Raw genomic sequence first — 12220 nt, forward strand, 5'->3', positions numbered from 1 at the left:
GGGGAAGTATAAACAAGAGATGTTTTGAAGATAAAATCAAATGGCCTTAGCAAAGATTGAATATGGTAGATGAGTATGTGGTATAGAGGATGACACTCAAGTTGTAAGCCTGGGTGAATGAAATTTATCCATTGTATTCTAAACTAAGACTTTTGGAACACTGTATAGTACTTTAATTTTCAAGTCAGTTTACCTTCACAACATCCTAGGAAGTTAGATAATTTTATCATCCTTTTTATAAATTAGGAAATAGTCAGACAGAAATAAAGTGGCTTGTCCAGGATCATTTATGAGATATGACACTAAATGAGATGGCATGGAACTAAAGCAGGCACTAAAGGAAGACTGCAGGGGAAAAAAAGGGGCATTTAAGTTTGTTTTTATTGCTTGTAAAAAAAAAATCTAGGTAAGTTGTGCATACAAAATGAGGAGAATAGGAGCAGCTTAAGTTCAAAGTATCATCTGTGAGAAATATAGAAATTATAAACTGATTACTTATTCCTGTCCATACACCTGCCTTTTTATCTCCAAAACTCATGTAAGCTAGGTGCTTGTGTGAAGAAGTATTTCTTGTACCTTTAAAAGAAGATCACATAACAACAGAGCTAAGAAGGATCTTACAGGTCATTGAGTGTACTTATTCATTTTACAGGTAAAGAAATTAAGTCTCAGAAAAGTTAAATGGTGCACACAAAGCTATATAGATAACAAGGGAGGAAACAAATAATCTGTGTGTTTTTTCCCATCAGACTGTTCTCTCTTCCTTCCTTCCTTCCTTCTTTCCTTCCTTCCTTCCTTCCTTCCTTCCTTCCTTCCTTCCTTCCTTCCTTCCTTCCTTCCTTCCTTCCTTCCTTCCTTCCTTCCTTCCTTCCTTCCTTCCTTCCTTCCTTCCTTCCTCCCTCCCTTCCTCCCTTCCTCCCTTCCTCCCTCCCTTCCTCCCTCCCTTCCTCCCTCTCTCCCTCCCTTCCTTCCTTCCTTCCTTCCTCCCTTCCTCCCTTCCTCCCTCCCTCCCTCCCTCCCTCCCTCCCTCCCTCCCTCCCTTCCTTCCTTCCTTCCTTCCTTCCTTCCTTCCTTCCTTCCTTCCTTCCTTCCTTCCTCCCTCCCTCCCTCCCTCCCTCCCTCCCTCCCTCCCTTCCTTCCTTCCTTCCTTCCTTCCTTCCTTCCTTCCTTCCTTCCTTCCTTCCTTCCTTCCTTCATCTTCCTCCTCCTCTTCTTCCTTTTTCCTACTCTTTCTCCTTCTTTTTCTGCTCCTTATTCTTCCTTCTGACTCTCTTCTTCCCTCTTCTCCTTTTGAGACCATTAGTAACAGGATCTGTTGTCGTTGTACCTGACTGATCACATCACTTCAACTCAAAATATTAATAAAGCCTTCAGTCATTGCTAGTCTTCTTGACCCATTTGGTGTTTTCTTGGCAGAGATACTAGAGTGGTTTGCCATTTCCTTCTTTAATTTATTTTATAGATTAGGGAATTGAGTTATGTGTGATTTTTTTAGGGGCACACAGTAAGTGTCTGAAGTCATATTTGAACTTGGGTCTTCCTGACTCCAAGCACTACATTCTATCTATGATAGCACCTAGCTACCACAACTCAAAATACTTTGTATTTACTTATAGCAGACTTCAAAATTTTCTCTCTCTGGTGAATGGTAATGCTAAGAAGTGCATGGTTTCCTCTCCCTTCCATATGCCTACCTTCAGAGATTTGAATAACTCCACTCAGTTGCTCCTAGAAGAATTGTAGTGAACTGAAAGTCACAAAACTGTGTTGTTCTTCCAAGTCTCTACATCACTGAAAGTTCCTGATGTCAGTGGAAGTTGAAAATACACCTCCAGATTGTGAAAAGATACCCTGAGCTACTATGGGAATGGAGAAAAGAGAATGGAAAAGCACAATTGCAAAAATAACCACTATGAGACATCGTTCTCTAGACAGTCAGCAAAATGTCACAGCAATGCCCCAGATAGAGCAACCAAAGATGCCTCCTCTCAAAGCCCTACCCAGATTAGTATTGTAAATGACTGAAACTATAATCCCTGGGATAGTATTACTCACTAATTATCATTTTATATAAACTCTGTTTTAAATTTTATTTGTTTTTCTGGACCTGAAAATTAAACTATTCATGATTTGACCCTCCTGAACTTATAAGCTTGTTTTAGATCTGATAGTTGCACCTTGAAAGTTGATAGAGATAGTGTAAAATATTAAAATTCCTATACTGTATCATCTGAATGGGGGGGGTAACACGTCACTCAGTTAACAAGCATTTATTAATCATTTTCTATGTGCCAAATCCTGTGTTAAATGCAGAGGCTAGAACAATTTTTAAAAATGGCCAAATATGGTTCCTCCTCTCAAATAGCTCCCATTCTAATGGGAGAGACACTGTGTAAGTACATACAAGAGCAATACAGGGAAGATGGCAAAAAATAGCATAAGGGAAGGCTCTAGCAGCTGGAAGGACTCAGAAAAATCCCTTGTTAAAGGTAGGATTTGAATTGAGTCTTAAAAATAGTCAGGGAAACTAAGGTGGAAGTGGGAACCCATTCTAAGCATGAGTGAAAGCCTGTGCAAAGTCATGGAGGAGGAAAAAGGATGTGTGAGAGGAACAGTATATACGTCAGTGTATTTGGATTATAATAGAGTGTGTGAAAAGGAATAAAGTGTAAGAAGACTGGAAATACAGGAAATGGAAAGATTTTGAGGAATTTTAAATGTCAAACAGAAAAGACTTCATATTTAATAGCCACTGGAGTGTGTGTGTGTGTGTGTGTGTGAGAGAGAGAGAGAGAGAGAGACAGACAGAAAGACAGAGAGACAGAGAGACAGACACACATACAGAATGAGAGAGAGACACACACATACAGAATGAGAGAGAGAGAGAGAGAGAGAGAGAGAGAGAGAGAGAGAGAGAGAGAGAGAGAGAGAGAAAGTCTGAGTCAGACAGATCTTAACTTTAGAAAAATTACTTTGGCAGCTGAGTTGAGGATGGATTGTAAAATGAAAAAGATCAATAATCAATGCCTTGAGTGCTTTACTTTGTTTTACAATCATTTGTCATCTGTAATTATCTTGATTGAATAAGAAATAACTCTGTGATTTATAAAAATATAGACCAAGGGAAAAATCTGTGTAACCAAAACTATGATAGAGATCCAGGAAAATTCCTCTATTAATTGCCCTAAGGAGTGTAACCATAATCATCATAAAGTGTGTGACCATATTATTCATCTTTATACTAAAATGTAATGAGCTGCCCTGAGATGATGCTCTGCTTGAGCCAAGAGTTGGCTTAAATAAAGGGGCACTTAAATAAAGGGGAACCATAACAAGGCCATTTACACCATTCATGAATCAAGAGACCAATAAATAAATGGGAGTTTTGTATTTTGGGGTCTTTGACCATTCTGGGAAGACTATAGACCTCACTTTTGTTTCTGTTTCTTTTAATAAAGATTTCTTTCTTTACCTAGAAAGGATTCCCAGCTACTTTTTTTTTTTTTTTTTTTTTTTTTTTTTACAACTGGAGTGGGAAGAAGTAGCTTGGAATGCCTATAGAGACCAATTTAAAGGCTTTTGCAATATTCCAGGCAAGTGATAATGAGGGAATGAACTAATATGGTGCCTGTATGAATGAAAAGAATGGGTTATTTAAAAGATAAAGATAGAAACAAGGTTTGTCAGTGAATTGGATATGTAGGGTGAATGAGAGTGAGAAGCTGATAAAGAGACTCTGTGGTTGCCAGCCTGGGCCAGAAATGATTAGTCTTCAAAAGGGTAGCCAGGAAATATACCCAAGCTTTTTGTGAGTGTCAGGAGGTGGTCTCTAACTGGATTATTTACTTATCTATGTAAATCTTCTTTCTTCACATTAGAATGTAAACTCTTTGGGAAGCTTACTATTTTTGTCTTTGTATTTCTATTTAATAACATTACCTTGTGTACATAGTAAATGCTTAATAAATGCATATTGCATTGAAGTCTTTGCTAAAAATTTTTTTTGATGATTCCCTATAATTCAAAGCCATTAAAACTTAGTTTTGAAGTCCTTATTTTTCACATAATTTATGCTTCATTCCAATAGTGATACTTTAGCACTCAACAAGCATTTACCAAGTACCCACCCTGTACAAAATATTATGCTATGTACTAGGAGATTATATGCAGGGTGTCTTTGTGTAGTTTTAAGCTATTTAAAGCTGCATAGTTTGGATAAAAGATATAGCTTTTATGAGGCTTATGGTCTCATAAGATATAGTATATAGGCAAATAACTATAAAGCAAAATATTACAGAAGTAGATAGGAAAGGTGCAATGTGCAATCTCAAAGTGAAAAGGAAAATCTTCACTGAATGGAGAAATAAAAAAAGGCTTTATGAAAGAGAGAATTTAATCTGGATTTCAAGGAATGGGAAGATTTCAAAAGATTTTTTTCCAAATTCTTATTGAATTAAAAAGGTGGACATGGGGATGATAGAGGGCATTATAGGAAAGGGAATGGCTGCTTGAGGAAAAGAAGTGGGAAGAATAAGAGGTAAATGGGGGACAGATAGTAAATAGACCAGTTTGCTGAGAATATGTCATTCAGAGAAGGAAGCTAGGGAGCGTCAAAGTTGTGAAACACTTTAAATGCTCGAATAAGTGGTGTGAACTTTTTTTGGAAGGTAACATGGAAGTAATGAAAGCTTTGGGGCAGAGAAATAATATTCCCCAAGCTCTATACAAAAGTATGATTAATATAGCAGTCATGTGAAGGATGGATTAGAAAGCATACAGGGTGAGGAGGTGAAGAGTCTTTTCGTAGTAAGGGTGGTGGTTATAAGAATAAGATAAAGAAACATATTCAGGAGATAATTGTAGATGGAGAATTGATAGGACTTGGCAATATATTGGATGGGGGAGGTTAGAGAGAAGAAAGAATCTGATAACTTTTTTTTTTCTTTAACCCCATGTACTATTGGGGTTTTCCTGGCAAAAATTACAATGCTTTGCCATTTTTTTCTCTAGTTCATTTTACAGAGGAGGAAACTGAAGAAAACAGGATTAGGTGACTTATTCAGGTCACTAAAACTACTAACTTTTAGTCCAGTTAATTAATTGTCTGAGGCCAGATTTGAACTCAGAAAGATGAGTTTTCTTAATTCTAGGCCTGATTCTATCCACTGTGCCTAGCTGCCCCTAAAAGAATATAACACATGTACAAACAATTCTGCTATTTGCTACTTGTGTGACCTTAGCCAAATAACTTCTCTATTCCTCAGTTTCTTTATTCATAAAAAGAAAGGTATTAAACCAGATAATCTCTAAACTCCTCTCTAGTTCAAATCCTATGAACTGATAGAACTAGTGAAGTCAAAGAAGAAATGATATAAGAAGAAAGATAGGAATTTTAGATTTTTGTAAGACATCTAGATAGAGATACATTGCAGGCAGCTCTCTAAGTAGAATTATAGATATAAAAGTCATTTTCTTTAAGATGATCTTTGAAGCCACTTAAGTGAATTGCCAAAGAATAAACTAGAGAAAAAATAAGAGAAATGAGAAAGAATTTGGTAAATAATTACATTAAGTTGGGCTAAGGAAGAGGAAGAAGTAATAAAGGAGTTTGAAATATATTGTGAAAACCAGTTTTGTATATTCTGTTTTCTTGGGCCTGTCCATGAAGGCTGAGCTAGTTTTGCTTAATGCCTCATGTCAGGAATAAACTAGGAAACTAGTTTGTAGGAAACTAGTCAGGAAACTACCTTCCTTAGAAAGTACAGAAACTTATCTTGAGACTTGATTAGGTAAAAGAATTGGCTCAGATTGTTGAGGTTTCCTGATTGGTTGAGTACAAAAATGAACTCAACTGAGAATATGACCAATATTGGGAAGCTGTTTGAATCTGGGAAATTTGTCTGAATCATGGTGTTATTCTCACTAAATATCCTTGGTAAATGACTTTTTTATACTCTAGTGTCAGCAGTATTAAAATCGGCTTCTAACCTGTGGATGGCTGAAGTTGAAATAGAAAAGACTAGATTCAGTAAAATAGTGAGGAAAATTCTATCTGCAGGTAGAAGTCCCTACTTAATATTGTTGATGCTAGGATCACTTATATATATATGAGAAGGATTGGCCCACAACCGAACCATTTTTAGGTTTTGGGATAGTTCTCATGATTAACATTTCTTGGGACAATGAGGCATTCTTGGGGCTTCTGAGAGCAGTCATTGTCTCAGACCTTCCAGTTATAGGGGTAAAATGTCAGTGACAAGGAACAGGGATTGTAAACATGGTGGATGACCGCAGGAGAAAAGGGGGGGAGCTAAATCCCTTAATGACTACCTGGTTCTAGTCAAGCAATATACTTTGCCAGAGGGTAATATCATTCAGAGTGTAAAGGATTAATTGTGGTGCCAAATTCAGGGCAAAGTCTGCTTGCTATACCTTAGCTCTGGAAAACAGGTATCTCCAAAATATATTGAAACCAACTAAGTAAACCCTCTAAAATAGTTGGATGATGTGTAAGTATTTCATTTTATTTTAATATTGAATCATGTCAGGTGACCTAATCTAGTTCATTCTACATCATGGAAATCAAGGAATGTCATAGAAATCAAAGAATATCCGGAAAGAGGTGTGTGGTCAATCCCAATCTAACTATCATATCAACAAGTGCTAATCCTTTTATGAGATTGAAGGGAATGAGGATTTAAGAGAGTATTCCCTGTAGCAATTAGGAAGTCAATGGTAAACTTTAAAAGAATAATTTCTTGCATTGTATTTTATTTTTTAAATAATGTTTTATTTTTTTCCAATTATAAGAGAGTAGTTTATGTACAGTTAGGATGGAATCTAAATTTTTAAATTTAAATTTTTAAAAGAACTGAGTCAAAGAAGTGGAGGGATGCAAAATAAATGATTTTTTCAAAAATAGTATATCATTTTTTCCTCACAACAACCCTGAGAAATAGGGGCTATTTTTATCTCAATTTTAAATATGAAGAAACTGAGGTAAATGGGAGGTTAAGTGTTATATAGCTAGCAAGTATCTTAGGCACAGGATTTGTTCAGCACTCTATCACCTCTGTCAACTGTGCCATCTTTAATGAAACTTAACCAAGATAGATGGGACATTAATTTGAAGTGATACAAGTATTAAGGATAGACTTTTTAGGACTGGAGAAAAGTGAGCAAATAAGAAGGAACCAAAAGAAGGGATTGAAGTTGTATAAGAGAGAGGAAAAGGGTGTTTTGTGGAATGAGGTCAAAGGGGAGACTAGGAAAAACTTCATAATGAATACAAGTAGAATGATTGGCTTTAGGAAAGAATAAGGATTCCTCTTCCTCTGAGATAGCAAAAGAGGAAAAAAATGGATGATGAGGTTTAAGGAAGAGAAGAGAGAAGTTGAGATACCTCTAGTTAAAAGGTCTTGATTTTCTCAGTTAACTACAAAGAAAGGTTGTTATACAGTAAATGGGTTAGAAGGATTCACGTTATCTCTAGTAGTTCTGCTGATCATGTGACTGCAATGGGAAGACAACATTCTGTGCAAGTGGGGCTGCCAACAGATTATTTGGCTGCCAACAGATTATATTCTTCCATCAACACAACTCAGAAAATTAGCATTTATCACCTCAAGACAAAAATTATGTGAATTAGGAGATGGACCTCACCCATTGATTGTTAATATTTTTGCCCACCTATTCCCTTCAGAACAAATTATCCAGGATAATGGAGGTAAGTCTAGATTGCAACTCAAGTACATTTTCCCTACGGAACCTCAGGAAAGGATATTATCTTTGAAGTTGCCAGTGGCTCACACTTTCATCTTCCCTTGTTTTGTGAATTCCAGTGTGGATCCTTGTCCAATAACAGGAATTTTGATCAGCATATCAGAACAGGATGCTTTTGTCATCTCTATTCTCTAGTAAAGAAAATTCATTGTGGGGCCTCTTAGTCTTATGGGTTCTTTTTCAATGTTTTATTAATAATTTTCCCCATTTAAACCATTTTTCAGTTGCTTACTTCTTTCTCAATTATTATCTTTTGTAGTTAAGAATGACAGTTAAGCAAATAATACATTGACCATATCTGGCAGCACATGACTCATTTTGCATTTTCTCTCCACTAAGAGAGAACATCTCCATGTTTTGGTCTTTGCTTTGATCTGAACCCCCCACTCCATTACATTAAGATGATTATATTGTTCTTTTGGATCTATTTATCTTCTTCATTAATTTATACAAGTCTTCCTAAGTTTCTTTGAATTTATCATATTTACTTCTTATGGTATCATAATATTTTGTTTTACTCATATGCTACAATTTGTTCAATTATTCCCTAATTGATGGGTAACTACTTTATTTCCAGTTCCTTACTACAAAAAAGCTGCTATAAATATTTTGATATACATGAGGTTTTTTCCTTGGGGTAAATGTTCAGTGGTGTTAAACTCCTTGAAAATCTTGTTATAAATCTTGTTATTCTACAATAAGTGCCTCCACTTTCTTTCCTCTCAATCCTTAATTCTTTACAATTTGACTTCTGACCACATCATTCCATTAAAACTGCTTTCTCCAAGGTTACTAATGATCTCTTAGTTGTCAAATTCAAGACTTTTTCTCAGTCCTTATTTTCTTTGACTTCTCTGCAACTTTTGACACTTGATCAATTTCATCATTCTTTTCTCCTTAATAGTGTTTTTTTTTTCTATGGTTATGGAAACCACACTCTTTCGGTTTTTACTGCTGGATCTGTTTTACACTCAATGCCTTTTATAACTTAGCCCCCTTCTACCTTTCTAGTGTACCTTACTCTTTGACATATATTCTTTGATCCTGAGACAATGATCTCCTGATTTTTCTACAAATTAGACACTCTATCTCTCTGTTCTGGATATTCTCTCTAGCTATGATCTATGATCCTCCATTCCAACTACTGATCTCTCTGACTTAGTTTAAATACCAATGAAAATCATACTTTGCACATGAAGTCTTTTCTAACCCCTCTTAATTCCAGTGTCTTTTTTTCTATTAAGTATCTCTTATTTACCCTCTCTTCATTTGCTATCTATATATTGGTTTAGATATTTTCTCTCTCACTAAAGTATAAACTCCTTGAGAGCAAGAATCTTTTGTCTCTTTTTGTATTCCCAGCACTTAGCATAGTGCAAAGAACATAGTAGGCACTTAATAAATGTTCACTGATTGATTATTAGTTCCTTTTGAAGCATAGCTCCAAATAGTTTTCTAGAATGATTAGACCAGTTCATATCACCAGTAGAATCTTATTGCACTTATTTAAAATCAATTATTTTTGCATTTAATCTTATTTACCATTTAGTGGGTATGAGGCAAAACCTCAGAATGTTTAAATTGCATTTCTCTAATTAGTAATTTTGGAACATTTTTTTAATATGCTTACAGATCATTTGTATTTCAGCTGGGAGAACTATTCAAATTCTTTTTAACATATATATGGAGAAATATTCTTGATTTTATATATTTATATTCATTCTGTATATAACCTGGTTATTTGATCTTTAAAAGAATTTTTTTAGGAAGACCCCTCCTCCCCCATCCTAATTGATAGTTGCTTATCTTATTCTAGTTAAATTGATTTTGTATGTGCAAAAATTGTTTATTATATATAATCAAAATGGCCTGTATTGTCTTTTTTGATTTCTTCCATTTTTTGTTTGGTTATGAGCTTTTTTATAGACCATAGATCTAAACCCTACTGTACCTATTTTTTTCCTTTAGCTTTTTTTTAAAATTATTTCACCTTTTACATTATATTCACATCCATTTGGAACATATTGGACTGATTCTGATGTCTGCCAAACTGCTTTCAAGTTGTCCCAGCAATTCTTGTTAGAGATTTTAGCAAGTGGTTTATATTCTTGGGTTCATGGAACTGTAAGTTACTGTGTTTTGTAGCTTTTGCAGTTTGCCTATATCGTGTTTTAATTTGTCTATTTTATTTTAATAAATTATATTACAGCTTATGATTTGACTTTTTTTGAAACAGAATCTCCCATATTCACCCAAGCTGAAAGTGGAGTAGTTTAACCTTACCCCTGACAGCTCTGGAAACTTTGATATAATATGATACTTATGTGGACTGGTTCACTCCTCATTAGGCAACCTGGTAGCCTCCTGCTCCTGAAACTTGTCATATTGATGCTAGACTTAGTAAGGACATATGATTGATCTGACCCAATGTAGCTCAGAACTACTGAATTTGAGTGACTCACTAATCTCGGCTTCACCAGAGACAGCCCAGCTTTTTGTTTTTTTGTTTATTTATCACTGACAAATAATATTTGATTAATCTTTGATAATTTATAATAGACTTTGAAATCTGTTCATGTTAAATCAGGTGTTAGTGCACCTATGAATAGGTCAGTGATCCCTGGAGAGGCTTCATTCACAGGCTTTTTCTTGAGAAAGATGCTAGTAGATTTGAGAAGATGTAACAGTAGAAAATATCACCGGATGAATATTTGTTGTAGTGTTTGGCTCTCTGTGACTCCTTTTGGGGTTTTCTTGGCAAAGATACTGGAGTGCTCCAGCTCATTTTACTTCTTAGGAAATTGAGGCTAAGAGGGTTTGCCTTTTTCTGGGAAAGACATAGCTGGTGAGTTTCTGAGGTCAGAGTTGAACTCAGGGAAATAAGTTTTCCTGATTCTAGACCTGGAACCTAAACACGGCAGACATCAAATTCCCCTTTCCATGTTGACTCAGATAAGTATCTCAAACATGATTCTTTTTCTGTGTTGATGGAGTTAGCAGTTTGTTACCTCTCAAATGCTCTGTAGTCAACAGAGATAGTTCCCCTTTGGGATTTTCTTATGCTGTTCTTCACACATATTCTTTGTATTCTAAGATGGTCAAAAGAAAATAAAAGAGGAACCTCAAGCAGGTGATTTCCTTGTTCTTGTCTTCACTTTCAAAATTCAATTTCTATTGAGAAGCTCAGAGTCCAAGGATGTAATTCATTTTCTGAGAGGAATATATATATATATAATTCTGACATTTTGTGGAAGAGAACAATTATGTCAGCTAATTAACAGCAAATGAATCTAGACCAATAAGAAGATATTTTATATCTTAAGATAACATATCATTCAATTAAAGCTGTATTTCAGTCTTTCCACAAAAGCTATTTTCATATTGCTGGAGGCATTCTTCAATGTGATATGAGAAAACACCAATAAACAATTACTGAGATCATATGTAAAATGTTAACTGCTAGTCTCATTGTGGTTTTTAATAGATGTTTGCTAATATCATGACACTATCATACCATCTCTATAATTGTAACTGTTTGGTGGTTTCTGGTTAGGTAGGATATTTTGCCTCAGGACCAAAGTATCCAAGTAGAGCAGGTTGATGGGTGAGAGGCCTGTATACTGCCTCTCTTTTGAACTCTCTCTACATTTTTAACAACTATCATAGTGAATCATCCATTAGCAAGCCCCTGAATGAAATACTTTTTTTACAATGATAACTGGAACAGACAAGACAGATGTTAATTTCTGTTATCATCTTGCCTAATCTAAAAAAGAGAAGAACTGTGTATATCAAATTTTTCTTGGCTCATTCTAGTCTGCCTCTTTTTTTTTCCTCATCAAATTGTTTTCAGATCTTTCCTCAGCTTTAATAGTTGAGTTTCTGTTGCTTCATTGCTAGTAAGACAGGAAAGCAGAGCTGGAAAACCAGCTGGGAGCCAACAGAGAATCTGTGATATTATTTTCCTCCCAGACAATGTCAATGCTCTCTTTTTATTAAATAACTGAAATTAGTATACAGTAAATGGACTTCCCTGAAATTCCTAGGCCTAGTGTGCCTTATGAAAAGATTTTTTGTATCCTTCAGAAGTAGTATCACCAATTATTTTGCCCTTAGGCATGATAAATTGTGATCTGGGAAAGACTTGAGAAATGTACTTCAGTGGGAGCTGAGTAAGAGGAAGGTCCTCCAAGTTGCCTCTGTCATATAGTACACATTAAGTTAATCAATTATTTAAATTAATTATTTTCAAAATTTCATCCTGTTCCATCTTATCTCCTTCAAAAGATTTCCTTCTCTCTCACCCTTATACTCACTTATCTTCAATCTCTTCCAATTACCTACAAATATGCCCATCCTCAAAAAACAAAAACAAAACAAAATAAAGTCTTCTCTTGATCCAATCATCTCTGCAAGCTATCCATATCTTACCTCCCTT

This window comes from Sminthopsis crassicaudata, chromosome 4, assembly GCF_048593235.1.
Source record: "Sminthopsis crassicaudata isolate SCR6 chromosome 4, ASM4859323v1, whole genome shotgun sequence".
NCBI lineage: Eukaryota > Metazoa > Chordata > Mammalia > Dasyuromorphia > Dasyuridae > Sminthopsis > Sminthopsis crassicaudata.